Source organism: Entelurus aequoreus, linkage group LG01 (genome assembly GCF_033978785.1).
Source record: "Entelurus aequoreus isolate RoL-2023_Sb linkage group LG01, RoL_Eaeq_v1.1, whole genome shotgun sequence".
Taxonomy (NCBI): Eukaryota; Metazoa; Chordata; class Actinopteri; order Syngnathiformes; family Syngnathidae; genus Entelurus; species Entelurus aequoreus.
In genome coordinates, this window is record NC_084731.1 from 73,603,984 (window position 1) to 73,622,658 (window position 18,675).

Genomic DNA, 18,675 nt, shown 5'->3' on the forward strand with positions numbered 1-18,675 from the left:
ACTTATTGTTGCGGGTCCTTAAAGGCAACAGAGCGCTCATATCGTAATAAGAATCTTTAACTTGCCTTTTTGTTGCAGGTCCTTAAAGGTGATTAAAAAGTGCTTCTGTCATAAAGAGGATATTTGACTTGACTTATTGTTGCAGGCCCTTAAAGGCAACAGAGCGCTCATGTTGTATAGAGGATCTTTGACTTGCCTTTTTATTGCGGGTCCTTAGAGGCAACAGAGCGCTCATGTCGTATAAATGATCTTTGACTTGCTTTTTTGTTGCAGGTCCTAAAATGTGATTAAAAAAGTGCTTCTGTCATAAAGAGGATCTTTGACTTGCCTTTTTGTTGCAGGTCCTAAATGTGATTAAAAAGTGCTTCTGTCATAAAGAGGATCTTTGACTTGCCTTTTTGTTGCAGGTCCTTAAAGGTGATTAAAAAGTGCTTCTGTCATAAAGAGGATCTTTGACTTGACTTGTTGTTGCATGCCCTTAAAGGCAACAGAGCGCTCATGTCGTATAAATGATCTTTGACTTGCTTTTTTGTTGCAGGTCCTAAAATGTGATTAAAAAAGTGCTTCTGTCATAAAGAGGATCTTTGACTTGCCTTGTTGTTGCAGGTCCTTAGAGGCAACAGAGCGCTCATGTCGTATAAATGATCTTTGACTTGACTTGTTGTTGCAGGTCCTTACAGGTGATTAAAATGTGCTTCTGTCATAAAGAGAATCTTTGACTTGCCTTTTTGTTGCAGGTCCTTAAAGGTGATTAAAAAGTGCTTCTGTCATAAAGAGGATCTTTGACTTGACTTATTGTTGCAGGTCCTTAAAGGTGATAAAAAAAGTGCTCCCGTCGTATAGAGGATCCTTGACATAGTTTTTGTCAGGTCCTTAAAGGCAACAGAGCGCTCATGTTGTATAAAGGATCTTTGACTTGTCTTTGTGTTACAGGCCCTTGAATACGACAGACCTTTCATGTCGTATAAAGAATCTTTGACTTGTATTTTTGTTGTAGGTCCTTAAAGGTGATTAAAAAGTGCTTCTGTCGCATAGAGGATCTTTGACTTGACTTGTGTTTGCAGGTCCTTAAAAGGGACAGAGCGCTCACGTCTTATGAAGGATCTTTGACTTGATTTGTTGTTGCAGGTCCTTAAAGGTGATTAAAAAGTGCTTCTGTCCCATAGAGGATCTTTGACTTGACCTGTTGTTGCAGGAACTTAAAGATGATTAAAAAGTGTTTCTGTCATACAGAGGATCTTTGACTTGACTTGTTGTTGCAGGTCCTTAAAGGCGACAGAGCGCTCATGTCGTATAAAGGAGCTTTGACTTGCCTTTTTGCTGCGGGTCCTTAAAGGTGATTAAAAAGTGATCTTTGACAGGTGTTTTTGCAGTATGTCCTTAATAACACATGGAGTCTTGAGTCTGTCCGACATCAAACATCTTTGACTAGCGCTTTGGAGGTAGGCAAAGTGATCCTGTCTCATACACAATCTTTGAATAGCAGATTGTTTTTAGGGATCTGCTGCAAAAACGCTGACATGTCAGGATCTTTGACCAGCAGTTTTGCAGTGGGTCCTTAAACACAGCACAGAGCGCCTGTCATATAGAAGATCTTTGTCATCAGAAACAGCCGCGAGTGAATCTTTGGCTATTGTTTTCCAAAACGGTAGAACACTCGTGTCAGGCAGAGGATCTTTGACCTGCATAAACATATTCACACCCAAAGATGATGCGTGTGTCAAATTGAGCTCAAAGATACACAGTAGAGATAAAAATCAATCAGTGAACCGCGGCTCCCCTGTGACGGCAGTACTCGTGCGGCCCAAGACCGCGTCTTTACCGCCACCATGTTTGACTGTGAGCAAGACCCAAGCATCCTACTCCTCGCTTGTGTTGCCATCACTTAGACGATCTCCATACAAGCTGTACACTGACTGCTTTAAAGTCTTCCAGCCTCTCATTAGCATTAGCAAACATGCTAGCCATAAATCACAATGTGATATTTTTAATAAGCACTCATGCTGAGGAACACAGACTGTGGCTGCTGGGAACTAAAATTAGAGCTCAAAGCAGCAGAATGACAGATTAGTTGGCGACACCCGAGAACGACAACTTCCTGGTCCGTAACTTGAATTGTTTCCTCCAGGAAGGAAAGAAAAAAAGTCAACACAGTGAGACAAAAACATGGTCAGTAAATCATATTCAGTTACAATTACACAATACTAAACTACTTCACTGAGGTAAGAAAAATATAATTGTTAACAAATAATAGTATTATACATGATTATATGTATCCATCCATCCATTTTCTACTGCTTATTCCCTTCGGGGTCGCTGGAGCCTATCTCAGCTACAATCGGGCGGAAGGCGGGGTACACCCTGGACAAGTCGCCACCTCATCGCAGGGCCAACACAGATAGACAGACAACATTCACACTCACATTCACACACTAGGGCCAATTTTTAGTGTTGCCAATCAACTTATCCCCAGGTGCATGTCTTTGGAGGTGGGAGGAAGCCGGAGTACCCGGAGGGAACCCACGCAGTCATGGGGAGAACATGCAAACTCCACACAGAAAGATCCCGAGGCCGGGATTGAACTCACGACTACTCAGGACCTTCGTATTGTGAAGCAGACGCACTAACCCCTCTTCCACCGTGCTGCCCTGATTATATGTAGTACAGGTAAATCACTCAGAAAATATTTATTTAAAAAATGTAAGGATTTTACATTTGTATTTCTTTTTTTTTTTAAATAAAAATATATGTGACGACCCAAAATTGTAAAAAAAAACAACAAAAAAAACAATTTAATCTGAAATTTAAAAAAATATATACATATAAAATTATGATGGATAAAAAAATACAATAAATATAATTAAGATAAAATACTGACTTTAAATCCACTTAAAAAAAATGAACAGACAAATATTTTTTCACACACACACACACACACACACACACGCACACACACACACACACACACACACACACACACACACACACACACACACACACACACACACACACACACACACACACACACACACACACACACACACACACACTATTAATTGTATTTGTTGGCCAGCGCCCCAGATGGACGTCCATATCCCATGATTTCATGTCTCCTATTTCTGCCGAAAAAAAACCCTCTCGGTGTGTGTGTGTGTGTGTGTGTGTGTGTGTGTGTGTGTGTGTGTGTGTGTGTGTGTGTGTGTGTGTGTGCGTGTGTGCGTGTGCGTGTGTGTGGTTGCCTCTCCATCCGTCATTGGGCCGGGCGGAGAGGAGACTCCTCGGAGCCCAGAAAGCAGTTCAAGTCCAGGCTGAGTCAATCTTCCTGCTCCTCAGTGAAGGATGAAGGAGGAGGAGGAGAAGGTGATGAGAGGAGAGATCTATGAAGAGTGAAGACGCCATCAAAGATGCAATACGGAGGGAAATTACTGACAAAACTACACAAACTCAAAATAAGAGTTTCACAAACTCAAGAAAATGTTTGACAAAAAACTGTGTGCGTGAAACAAAAAGTGGAAGAAATGTGCCAAAAGTATTACATTTAAGAAATTATTTTTTTTACTTGCGAATCTTTAAGTGAGTTTGTGAAACTTTTTTTTCCCATATATATATATATATATATATATATATATATATATATATATATATATATATATATATATATATATATATATATATATATATATATATATATATATATATATATACAAACATAAACATAAAAGGCTTTAAATAAAATTTAAAAAATATGAGAAAAACAGAAAATAAGATTTTTTTCGAAATAAATGTTGTAGCGTGGAACACTTAAGATGAGGTAATTACAGTATTTAATAGGTCAATAATTCATAACAACACTAATTTTAATGTATTATTATTTTTGGAACAATGACAGTTGTCAAAAATGTGTTGCAAAGTGGTCTTTAAATGGAACTATTTCGTCCAAGATGTAGGAAATTTAATTCAAAATGGTCTCACAACGTTATTACCACCTTTGGTTTTGAGGCGTGCAAGTGTTCTTGAAAACGTGCGTGTGCTTCATGAAGACTGGTGAGGCATGTCCCCACTCGGCTGTAAAAGAAAGAAAAGTGCAGAGTTGTGTATTCCTTCCTTCATTCTTTGAAGATCCTTCATTGTGAGTCTCTGAGAGCCACGTTTGATCTTCTGAGCACTAAATAATGCTCATAATGGCCGCCGTAAAGCTGCAGCTCTCTGCAGAATCTCAACTGACCCTCCTGTGATGATGATGATGACACGTTAGCATGTCAATGGCAATTCTCATGGTTAGCACAAAGCTAATATTTTACTCTTATTATCTAAGTTAGTTTGTTCACAGCATTTAGTAAACAGAAATCAAAACTCACGGCACAAATGCTCAAATTAAGCTGTGTCGTATAATTAATGCGCTCCTCACCAGTTATACATGCTAACTGCCACATTACACAAATTACATTTAAAAAAAGACTAACATAATCCGCAAACTTTGACATAATCCACAAAGTAAAAAGAAGCTCGCTGAAATCAGGACGTATCATGTAGCTGATGCGATCGCTCCTCGCCATTTAAATAAGTCATATAATTAACACCATCGCTCTTCAATTTTTATACATAACTATCACCTTGAATGCAATAACTCGATAGAAAGACTCCAGCATAACCGACAAGGTAAAAACAAGCCCACTGAAATCAGGACAAATCATACAGTTGATGCGATCGCTCGTTGCCATTTATGTAAGTCGCGTAATTAACGCGATCACTCCTCATTTGTTATGCATCTCAGCTACAACTGGGTTCTTGTAACACAAATATGACTGTATATACGATGGACACTGCCCTCCAAAATAGTTTCTCTCTCTTTGATTAAATAACATTGGAGGAATTGTTAAAATGTGTGAATGGGACAAAACAAACAACATGTTTACTTGACCCAATTCCTGGGAAACTTATCAAGGAGCTTTTTGTATTATTAGGTCCATCAGTGTTAAATATTATAAACTTATCACTTTCCTCTGGCACTGTTCCCCTAGCATTCAAAAAAGCGGTTATTCATCCTCTACTCGAAAGACCTAACCTCGATCCTGACCTCATGGTAAACTACCGGCCGGTCTCCCACCTTCCGTTTATCTCGAAAATCCTCGAAAAAATTGTCGCACAGCAGCTAAATGAACACTTAGTGTCTAACAATCTCTGTGAACCTTTTCAATCCGGTTTCAGGGCAAATCCCTCTACGGAGACAGCCCTTTAGCAAAAATGACTAATGATCTATTGCTAACGATGGATTCTGATGCGTCATCTATGTTGCTGCTTCTTGATCTTAGCGCCGGTTTCGATACTGTTGATCATAATATTTTATTAGAGCGTATCAAAACGCGTATTGGGATGTCAGACTTAGCCTTGTCTTGGTTTAACTCTTATCTTACTGACAGGATGCAGTGTGTCTCCCATAACAATGTGACCTCGGACTATGTTAAGGTAACGCGCGGAGTTCCCCAGGGTTCGGTTCTTGGCCCTGCACTCTTTAGTATTTACATGCTGCCGCTAGGTGACATCATACGCAAATACGGTGTTAGCTTTCACTGTTATGCTGATGACACTCAACTCTACATGACCCTAAAGCTGACCAACACGCCGGATTGTAGTCAGCTGGAGGCGTGTCTTAATGAAATTAAACAATGGATGTCCGCTAACTTTTTGCAACTCAACGCTAAGAAAACGGAAATGCTGATTATTGGGCCTGCTAGACACCGACATCTATTTAATAATACCACCTTAACATTTGACAACCAAACAATTATACAAGGCGACTCTGTAAAGAATCTGGGTATCATCTTCGACCCAACTCTCTCGTTTGAGTCACACATTAAGTGTGTTACTAAAACGGCCTTCTTTCATCTCCGTAATATCGCTAAAATTTGTTCCATTTTGTCCACAAGCGATGCTGAGATCATTATCCATGCGTTCGTTACATCTCGTCTCGATTACTGTAACGTTTTATTTTCGGGCCTCCCTATGTCTAGCTTTAAAAGATTACAGTTGGTACAAAATGCGGCTGCTAGACTTTTGACAAAAACAAGAAAGTTTGATCATATTACGCCTATACTGGCTCACTTGCACTGGCTTCCTGTGCACCTAAGATGCAACTTTAAGGTTTTACTACTTACGTATAAAATACTACACGGTCAAGCTCCTGCCTATCTTGCCGATTGTATTGTACCATATGTCCCGGCAAGAAATCTGCGTTCAAAGAACTCCGGCTTATTAGTGATTCCCAGAGCCCAAAAAAAGTCTGCGGGCTATAGAGCGTTTTCTATTCGGGCTCCAATACTATGGAATGCCCTCCCGGTAAAAGTTAGAGATGCTACCTCAGTAGAAGCATTTAAGTCTCATCTTAAAACTCATTTGTATACTCTAGCCTTTAAATAGACTCCCTTTTTAGACCAGTTGATCTGCCGTTTCTTTTCTTTCTCCTCTGCCCCCCTCTCCCTTGTGGAGGGGGAGTTACACAGGTCCGGTGGCCATGGATGAAGTGCTGGCTGTCCAGAGTCGGGACCCGGGGTGGACCGCTCGCCTGTGCATCGGTTGGGGACATCTCTGCGCTGCTGAGATGGTTTCCTGGCCCCACTATGGACTGGACTTTCGCTGATGTGTTGGACTTTCACAATATTATGTCAGACCCACTCGACATCCATTGCTTTCTGTCTCCCCTAGAGGGCGGGGGGGGGGGGGGGGGGTGTTACCCACATATGCGGTCCTCTCCAAGGTTTCTCATAGTCATTCACATTGACGTCCCACTGGGGTGAGTTTTCCTTGCCCGTATGTGGGCTCTGTACCGAGGATGTCGTTGTGGCTTGTACAGCCCTTTGAGACACTTGTGATTTAGGGCTATATAAATCAGTGGCGTGCAGTGAGGTTAATGTCTGGTGAGGCACGACTGCATCATCACAGTCAGATTTACAAACATATGAACCTGCAGTGCAGGTGTACCTAATGTTGTGTCCCCGCGGTCGTTCGCGGCTCCTGCAGCGCGAGCATTGTTGTTTTTGGTCTGGACAGTTCAGTTTTAGCCCATTTTAGACCCATTTCTAAGCTGCCTTTTCTCTCAAAAATCTTGGAGAAGATTGTTTTTACCCAGTTAAACACTTTTTTAGAGGACTCTGATAGTTTAGAAGTCTTTCAGTCTGGGTTTAAACCCCTCCATAGTACAGAGTCAGCATTAGTAAGGGTTTTTAATGACATCTTTCGAGCAACAGACTTAGGTGATCATGTGATTTTAGTTTTACTCGATCTAACAGCAGCATTTGATACGGTGGACCATAATATTTTAATTAGCCGCCTACAGCATCAAGTGGGCATCTGTGTTACTGCCCTGAGTTGGCTGAGGTCATATTTGACTAACAGGACCTTCTCTGTAAATGTTGCTGGTTCTGAATCCTCTGTTGCTCCCTCAACATGTGGGGTCCCACAGGGCTCAGTTTTAGGACCACTGCTCTTTTCTATTTATTTACTTCCCCTGGGCTCAATCCTAAAAAAGCATGGTATTTGTTTTCATTGTTACGCTGATGACACACAAATGTATTTTCCGTTAAAGAAAAATCATGCCTCTTCAATACAGCCATTGCTTGCTTGTCTTGATGACATCAAGGCCTGGATGGCCCTAAACTTCTTAAACTTCAATGAAAAGAAGACAGAAGTAATAGTGTTTGGACCTAGTAGTACCTGTGAGCTTCCCCCTGTTGACTTTGGCCCCTTGGCTTTGTACGTTAAGCCCATGATCACCAACCTGGGTTTTCGTATTGACAATGATTTTAAATTGGACCGTCAGATTGGCACAGTGGTGAAGGCCAGCTTTTTAAAAAAAAAATATTTTTTTATTTACGTCAGCTGGCCAAGGTTAAAAACCTTCTTTCTAGGCAACAGTTTGAGACAGTAATCCATGCCTTTATTACTTCTCGGCTGGATTACTGTAACGCTTTATATTTTGGAATTAGTCAGTCCTCCCTCTCACGTCTGCAGCTGGTCCAAAATGCAAATCAAAAAGTTGATGCGATCGCTCCTCACCGTTTATTTATTTACCATTAAGTCATATAATTAAGATTATCGCTCTAAAATTTGTATGCATAATTATCACCTTGAATGAAAGAACTTGATTGGAAGACTCCAACATGCTCCACAAAGTAAAAAGGAGCTCACTGAAATCAGGATGAATCATACAACTGATGCGATCGCTCCTCAACATTTATGTAAGTCATACTTGTAACGCAATTGCTCTTTAATTTTTATACATAACTATCACCTTGAATGAAAGAACTCAAAAGGAAGACTACAACATAATCCACAAAGTGAAAACGAGCTCGCTGAAATCAGGATGTATCATATAGCTGATGTGATCGCTCCTCACCATTTAAGTAATTCACATAATTAACGTGATCGCTCCTCTTTATTTATACATAACTATCACCTTGAATGAAAGAAATCGATAGGAAGACTCCGACATAATACACAAAGTGAAAAGGAGCTCGTTGAAATCAGGATGTATCATATAGCTGTTGTGATCGCTTCTCACCATTTATGTAAGTCATATTTGTAACGCAATTGCTCCTTAATTTTTATGCATAACTATCGCCTTGAATGAAAGAACTCGATAGGAAGACTACAACATAATCCACAAAGTGAAAACGAGCTTGCTGGAATCAGGACGTATCATATAGCTGTTGTGATCGCTCCTCGCCATTTAAGTAAGTCAAATAAGTAATGTTTTTGCGCCTCAATTTTTATGCATAACTATCAACTTTGAATGAAAGAAATCAATGGGAAGACTCCAACATAATCCACAAAGTGAAAAGGAGTTTGCTGAAATCAGGACAAATCATATTGTTGATGCGATCACTCCTCACCATATAAGTAATTCATATAATTAATGCGATCACTTTATATTTTTTATGCATAACTATCACCTTGAATGAAAGAACTCAATAGGAAGACTCCAACACAAACCACAAAGTGAAAACGAGTTTGCTGAAATCAGGACTTATCAAATAGCTGATGTGATCGCTCCTCGCCATTTAAGTTAGTCAAATAATTTACGTTAACGCTCCTCAATTTCTTTGCATAACTATCACTTTGAATGAAATAAATAATTGGGAAGACTCCAACATAATCCACAAAGTAAAAAGGAGCTCGTTGAAATCATGATGAATCATAAAGCTGTTGCGATCGCTCCTCACCATTTATGTAAGTCATATTTGTAACGCAATTGCTCCTTAAATTTTATGCATCACTATCACCTTGAATGAAAGAACTTGATAGGAAGACTATGACATAATCCACAAAGTGAAAACGAGCTCGTTGAAATCAGAACGTATCATATAGCTGATGTGATCGCTCCTCGCCCTTTAAGTAAATCAAATAATTAACCTTATCGCTCATTAAGTTTTATGCATAACTATCAACTTTGAATAAAAGAAATCGATGGGAAGACTCCAACATAATCCACAAAGTGAAAATGATCTCGTTGAAATCAGGACAAATCATATAGCTGATGTGAACGCTCCTCACCATTTAAGTAATTCATATAATTAACGCGATTGCTCCTCATTTTTTATACATAACTATCACCTTAAATTAAAGAAATCAATAGGAAGACTCCGACATAATCCACGAAGAAAAAAGGAGCTTGCTGAAATCAGGATGCATCATATAGCTGTTGCGATCGCTCCTCACCATTTATGTTAGTAATGTTTGTAACGCAATTGGTCTTTCATTTTTATGCATAACTGTCCCCTTGAATGAAAGAACTTGATAGGAAGACTCCAACATAATCCACAAAGTGAAAATGAGCTTGTTGAAATCAGGACAAATCATAAAGCTGATGCGAACGCTCCTCACCATTTAAGTAATTCATATAATTAACGCGATTGCTCCTAATTTTTTATAGATAACTATCACCTTAAATGAAATAAATCAATAGGAAGACTCCGACATAATCCACAAAGTAAAAAAGAGCTCGCTGAAATCAGGATGCATCATATAGCTGTTGCGATCGCACCTCACCATTTATGATAGTAATATTTGTAACGCAATTGCGCCTTAATTTGTATGCATAACTATCCCCTTGAATGAAATAACTCAATAGGAAGACTACAACATAATCCAAAAAGTGAAAATGTGCTCGTTGAAATCAGGACAAATCATATAGCTGATGCAATCGCTCCTCACCATTTAAGTAATTCATATAATTAACGCGATCACTCCTCATTTTTTATACATAACTATCACCTTGAATGAAAGAAATCAATAGGAAGACTACAACATAATCCACAAAGTGAAAAGGAGCTAGCTAAAATCAGGATGCATCATATAGCTGTTGCGATCACTCCTCACCATTTATGTTAGTGATATTTGTAACGCGATCGCTCCTCATTTGTTATGCACAACTATCACCTTGAATGAAATAAATCAATGGGAAGACACCAACATAATCCACCAAGTAAATAGGAGTTCGCTGAAATCAGGACAAATCATATATTGATGCGATCGCTCCTCGCCATTTATATGGGTCATATAATTAACACAATCGTTTTAAAATGTGTATGCATAGTTATCACCTTGAATGAAAGAACTCGATTGGCAGACTCCAACATAATCCACAAAGTAAAAAGGAGCTTTCTGAAATTAGGCTGAATCATATAATTGATGCGATCACTCCTCACCATTTATGTAAGTCATACTCGTAACGCAATGCTCCTTAATTTTTATGCATAACTATCACCTTGAATGAAAGAACTCGAACACTACAACATAATCGCTGAAATCAGGACGTATCATATAGCTGATGCGATCGCTCCTCGCCATTTAAGTAGGTTAAATAATCAACATTATCGCTCCTCAATTCTTATGTATAACTATCACCTTGAATGAAAGAAATCGACAGTTGATGTGATCGCTCCTCGCCATTTAAGTAATTCATATAATTAACGCGATCGTTCCTAATTTTTTATGCTTAGCTATCACCTTGAATGAAATAAATAATTGGGAAGACTACAACATAATCCACAAAGGGAAAAGGAGTTTGCTGAAACCAGGATGAATCATATAGCTGATGCGATCGCTCCTCGCCAGTTACACATGATGACGGTCACCTTTCATGAAGGCAATTAATAGAATCCAACATAATCCACCAAATCCAATAATCCAGGCGTTTACAAAGCATGTGAAATCATGAGCGTTAATAATAAACCAAACATGTGCTCCTCGCTCTGGTCTCTCCCCTCCCCCACCTTTTCCCTTCCTTCCTTTCACCTTCAGTTCCTCCCGGCCTTTGGTTGTGGTCCTCATCCGTCTCAGGTTCCCCAGCGTCATCTGTTTCTGGATCTGCACTCTGGGTAAACCTGCCCGTTTGTTTCCCCAAATGTGAAGAGAGATCTAGCCGACCAGGTCTTCTCTGACACGGCAAGGCATGGGAACTTGTTGTCCCGCCTTGGTTGACTACTGTACCTGCGTCTTTGTTTCATCAGTGGCCGTTTTAAAGAAACATCTCCGGGGCGGTGAGGACATGTTGATTTAGGGAGCTCAGTAAAGATCTGGGATTTGTCTGGAGATGCTGTTAGCATCTTTGAAGGTGCTAACATCCCTGAAGGCCAGAGAGAAGACTCATGCCATGAAGTTGATCTTTACAATGAATTCTTGAGGTTTGGTTTCTTTTTACTGTCCTGACAACAGAGACTTGTTGGGTTTTTAAGTCATGTTTTTCTCACTCTAATAATACATCAGATAGCTAACAGTTAGCAAGGTGTCACTTAGCTGAGTTTACTTCAGGGAGGTCCAAAACTTTTGACTTCATGGATCATTGAGGACAATTGAGGATATTTGAATACCATAAAGAACCATAGAGGTCAATCAATGAACATTAAGAATCATTGAGGATCATTGAGGACCATTGAAGACCATTAAAGACCATTAAAGACCATTAAGGGCCATTAAAGACCATTGAGGACCATTAAAGACCATCGACGACCATTGAGGACAATTAAAGACCATTGAAGACAATTGAAGACCATTGAGGACCCTTGAGGATCATTAAATACCATTGAGGACAATTAAAGACCATTGAAGACCATTGAAGAACATTGAGGACCATTAAAGACCATTGAAGACCATTGAAAACCATGGAGGACCATTGAGGACCATTAAAGACCATTGAAAACCATTAAGGGCCATTGAGGACCATTGAGGATCATGAAGGACCAAGAAAGACTATTGAAGACCATGAAGGACCATTGACGACCATTGACGATCATGAAGGACTATAAAGGCCCATGAAGGACCATTAAGAACTACTGAGGATCATGAAGGATCATGAAGGACCATGATTGACCATGAAGGACCATGAAAGACCATTGAGGACCATTGAGGACCATTAAGGACTATGAAGGACCATTGAGGACCATGAAGGACCATGAGGCCCATGAATGACCATTGAGGTCCATGAAGGACCATTGACGACCATGCAGGACCATTGAGGACCATTAAAGACCATTGAAGACCATAAAGGAGCATTGAGGACAATGAAGGATCATTGAGGACCATTGAAGACCACTGACGACCATGCAGGACCATTGAGGACCATTAAGGACCATTGAAGACCATAAAGGACCATTAAGGACCATTAAGGACCATTGAGGACCATGAAGGATCATTGAGGACCATTGAAGACCATTGATGACCATTGAGGACCACTGAGGAACATTGAATACCGTTGAGGACCATCAAGAACCATTGAGGAACCTTGAATACCATTAAGAACCATAGAGGACCATTGAGGAACCTTGAATACCATTAAGGACCATAGAGGACCATCAATGAACATTAAGGATCATTGAGGGTCATTGAGGAACATGGATGATTATTGAGGACCATTGAATACCATTGAGAACCATCAAGGAGCATTGAATATCACTGAGGACCATTGAAGACCATCGAGGACCATTAAGACAATTGAGGACCATTAAAGACCATTGAAGACCATTGAGGACCATTAAAGACCATTGAAAACCATTGAGGACCATTGAGGACCATTGAAGACCATTGAAAACCATTAAAAACCATTGAGGGCCATTGAGGACCCTTGAGGATCATGAAGAACCAAGAAAGACTATTGAAGACCATGAAGGACCATTGACGATTATTGAGGATCATTAAGGATAATTGAGGATCATGAAGGACTATAAAGGACCATTAAGGACCATTAAGGACCACTGAGAATCATTGAGGATCATGAAGGACCATGATAGGCCATGAAGGACCATGAAAGAACATTGAGGACCATTAAGGACCATGAGGACCATGAATGACCATTGAGGACCATGAAGGACCACTAAGGACCATTGAGAACCATGAAGGACCATTGACGACCATGAAGGACCATTAAAGACCATTAAAGACCATTAAAGACAATTAAAGACCATGAAGGACCGTTGAGGACCATGAAATACCATGAAGAACCATTGAAGACCATGAAGGACCATGAAGGCCCATGAGGACCATGAGGACCACTAAGGACCATGAGGACCATGAAGGACCATTGAAGACCATTAAGGCCCATGACGGACCTTTAAGGACCATTTAAGACCACGAAGGACCATTAAAGACCATGAAGGACCAGGAGGACCATTAAAGATCGTGAGGACCATTAATCAATCAATCAATCAATCAATGTTTATTTATATAGCCCTGAATCACAAGTGTCTCAAAGGGCTGTACAAGCCACAACGACATCCTCGGTACAGAGTCCACATACGGGCAAGGAAAACTCACCCCAGTGGGACGTCAATGTGAATGACTATGAGAAACCTTGGAGAGGACCGCATATGTGGGTAACCCCCCCCCCCCCACCCCCACCCCCCCTCTAGGGGAGACCGAAAGCAATGGATGTCGAGTGGGTCTGACATAATATTGTGAAAGTCCAACACATCAGCGAAAGTCCAGTCCATAGTGGGGCCAGCAGGAACCATCCCGAGCGGAGACGGGTCAGCAGCGTAGAGATGTCCCCATCCGATGGACAGGCTAGCGGTCCACCCCGGGTTGGGAGCAGAGTAGAAGAGAAAAGAAAAGAAACGGCAGATCAACTGGTCTAAAAAGGGAGTCTATTTAAAGGCTAGAGTATACAAATTAGTTTTAAGATGAGACTTAAATGCTTCTACTGAGGTAGCATCTCTAACTTTTACCGGGAGGGCATTCCATAGTATTGGAGCCCGAATAGAAAACTCTCTATAGCCCGCAGACTTTTTTTGGGCTCTGGGAATCACTAATAAGCCGGAGTTCTTTGAATGCAGATTTCTTGCCGGGACATATGGTACAATACAATCGGCAAGATAGGCAGGAGCTTGACCGTGTAGTATTTTATACGTAAGTAGTAAAACCTTAAAGTCGTATCTAAGGTGCACAGGAAGCCAGTGCAAGTGAGCCAGTATAGGCGTAATATGATCAAACTTTCTTGTTTTTGTCAAAAGTCTAGCAGCCGCATTTTGTACCATCTGTAATCTTTAATGCTAGACATAGGGAGGCCCGAAAATAAAACGTTACAGTAATCGAGACGAGACGTAACGAACGCATGGATAATGATCTCAGCATCGCTTGTGGACAAAATGGAACGAATTTTAGCGATATTACGGAGATGAAAGAAGGCCGTTTTAGTAACACTCTTAATGTGTGACTCAAACGAGAGAGTTGGGTCGAAGATAATACCCAGATTCTTTACCGAGTCGCCTTGTTTAATTGTTTGGTTGTCAAATGTTAAGGTGGTATTATTAAATAGATGTCGGTGTTGAGCAGGACCGATAATCAGCATTTCCGTTTTCTTAGCGTTGAGTTGCAAAAAGTTAGCGGACATCCATTGTTTAATTTCATTAAGACACGCCTCCAGCTGACTACAATCCGGCGTGTTGGTCAGCTTTAGGGGCATGTAGAGTTGAGTGTCATCAGCATAACAGTGAAAGCTAACACCGTATTTGCGTATGATGTCACCTAGCGGCAGCATGTAAATACTAAAGAGTGCAGGGCCAAGAACCGAACCCTGGGGAACTCCGCACGTTACCTTAACATAGTCCGAGGTCACATTGTTATGGGAGACACACTGCATCCTGTCAGTAAGATAAGAGTTAAACCAAGACAAGGCTAAGTCTGACATCCCAATACGCGTTTTGATACGCTCTAATACAATATTATGATCAACAGTATCGAAAGCGGCGCTAAGATCAAGAAGCAGCAACATAGATGAAGCATCAGAATCCATCGTTAGCAATAGATCATTAGTCATTTTTGCGAGGGCTCTCTCCGTAGAGGGATTTGCCCTGAAACCGGATTGAAAAGGTTCACAGAGATTGTTAGACGCTAAGTGTTCATTTAGCTGCTGTGCGACAATTTTTTCGAGGATTTTCGAGATAAACGGAAGGTGGGACACCGGCCGGTAGTTTACCATGAGGTCAGGATCGAGGTTAGGTCTTTTGAGTAGAGGATGAATAACCGCTTTTTTGAATGCTAGGGGAACAGTGCCAGAGGAAAGTGATACGTTTATAATATTTAACACTGATGGACCTAATAATACAAAAAGCTCCTTGATAAGTTTCCCAGGAATTGGGTCAAGTAAACATGTTGTTTGTTTTGTCCCATTTACACATTTTGACAATTCCTCCAATGTTATTTCATCAAAGAGAGAGAAACTATTTTGGAGGGCGGTGTCTGTCGTATATACAGTCGTATTTGTGTTAATAGAACCCAGTTGTAGCTGAGATGCATTGTCTTTAATCTCTTTTCTAATGACTTCAATTTTCTTATTAAAGAAATTCATAAAGTCATCTGCAGAGTGGGTGGAGCTACTGGGAGGAGTCCCTTGTTGGGTTAGCGATGCTACTGTACTAAACAAAAATTTAGGATCATTTTTGTTGAGGTGGATGAGATTTGAGTAATATTTAGCTTTAGCTGAGGTAAGCATGCGTTTATAAGTTATTAAACTATCACACCATGCTTGATGGAAAACCTCAAGTTTAGTCGCACGCCATTTGCGTTCCAGCTTTCTACATGATAATTTCTGGGCTTTAGTTTTTTCTGTAAACCATGGGGTACGCCTTTTAGGGGCCCTTTTTAGCTTTAGCGGTGCTACACTATCAATGGTGTCGTGCAGGGCGTCGTTAAAGTTGTTAGTGAGGTTATCAATAGAGCCCACATAATTTGGGAATGGTGCCATTACCGAAGGCAGTAGGTCAGTAAGAGTCGTCGCTGTGGCAGCATTAATGTTGCGGCTGCTATAGTAGTTATTATTATTATTATTAGTTTGTTGACAATGAGTCAGAACTTCGAATTTTATAAGGTAATGATCGGACATTACTTTAGTGTACGGGAGTATCGTAACTTTAGAGGTGGTGAGACCCCTGACAAGCACTAGATCTATCGTATTACCGTTGCGATGCGTGGGTTCATTTATTATTTGTGTAAGACCATAGCTATCAATTATAGTCTGGAGCGCCACGCATGGAGGGTCCGATGGGGTATTCATATGGATATTAAAGTACCCCATTATGATTATATTGTCGGCGTGCGTCACTAGATCAGCAACAAACTCTGAGAATTCACTGATGAAGTCCGAATAGGGCCCAGGGGGGCGGTAGATAACAGCCAGGTGGCGAGGCAGCGGTGTGACAAACCTCAAAGTGAGCACCTCAAACGAGTTATATTTATTATTTAGGTTAGGTGTAAAATTATAGTTTTCATTGTATATTAGTGCGACACCCCCTCCCCTTTTACGAGGACGGGCAACATGTGCATTGGTATAGTTAGGAGGAGATGCCTCATTTAGCGCAAAAAAATTGTCTGGTTTGAGCCAGGTCTCGGCGAGACCAACGACGTCAAGTTTGTTGTCTCTAATGACCTCATTAACTAATAACGTTTTGGAAGATAATGATCTTATGTTTAAAAAGCCCATATGTATATATATAGGTAGTGGGCTGTTTTGAGGATTGTTTGTTGAAATTATCCGAAGTAGCAATATTAATAATGTTGCGTTTATTATGCGTAGTGCACTTTAAATAGTTTCGACCATATCTAGGAATTGATACGACGGGAATTGTCCGATTGTTTGCTAGATGTTGCGATAAACTGAACGCATCATAGTTAGCCACCTCAGTACAATGTATGTCTGCCTCTGACACGGTCACAAAAGAAAAAACATTATGTGAGTTGTGTTTTATTCTAAGAGAATTGCTATGTGTGCAGGGATTATCCTGCCTGGCGCCGGCTAGTTCTAGTTTAAATGGCTTCTTACCCGGACACTCCACGCTTCTTTGGTTAGCTTTTCCCTTTGTTGTTAGCCCCGCTCGGCATCCCCGCTTCTGCTTCCGCTCACACCGCTTACGTCGTCCCCATTGGCGGTCACCGCTAGCACTTGACTCCGCTGCTACAAAGGCCGCTCGATGTAGCCCGCGAAGTATTCCCATACTAGCGAGGAGGTCCACCGTACATGCATCTTTCAGTCTATAACGACCCGATCCATTCACATCCAGAATTGTCTGTCGTTCGTATGTGATCACAGAGTGTTCACGCTTTGAGCCAGCCATGAAATTGACAGAAATGACGGGTGTTTTTTGCCAAATCGCTCTACACTCCCAAGTGCGTCTTCAAGCTGCTGCATAGCAATGCGCCGCCATCTTGAATGTGCTTAAGGACAATGAAGGACCATTAAGGACCATTGAAGACCATTAAGGACCATGAAGTACCATTGAAGACCATGAAGGACCATTAAGGACCATGAGGACCATTGAAGACCATTGAGGACCATTGAGGATCATTAAATACCATTGAGGACAATTAAAGACCATTGAAGACCATTGAAAACCATTGAGGACCTTTAAAGACCATTGAAGACCATTGAAAACCATTGAGGACCATTGAATACCATTGAGGACCATTAAAGACCATTGAAAACCATTGAGGACCATTAAGGGCCATTGAGAACCATTGAGGATTATGAAGGACCAAAAAAGACTATTGAAGACCATGAAGGACCATTGACGATCATTGAGGATCATTAAGGACTATAAAGGCCCATTAAAGACCATGAAGGACCATTAAGAACCACTGAGGATCATTAAGGATCATGAAGGATCATGAAGGACCATGATTGACCATGAAGGACCATGAAAGACCATTGAAGACCATTGAGGACCATTAAGGACCATGAAGGACCATTGAAGACCATGAAGGACCATGAGGCCCATGAATGACCATTGAGAACCATGAAGGACCATTGACGACCATGCAGGGCCATTGACCACCATAAAGGACCATTAAGGACCATTGAGGACAATGAAGCATCATTGAGGACCATTGAAGACCATTGACGACCATGCAGGACCATGGAGGACCAATAAGGACCATTGAAGACCATAAAGGACCATTAAGGACCATTGAGGACCATGAAGGATCATTGAGGACCATTGGAGACCATTGATGACCATTGAGGACCACTCAGGAACATTGAATACAGTTGAGGACCATCAAGGACCATTGAGGTACCTTAAATACCATTAGGAACCATAGAGGACCATCAATGAACATTAAGGATCATTGAGGATCATTGAGGAACATGGATGAACATTGAGGACCATTGAATACTATTGAGAACCATCAAGG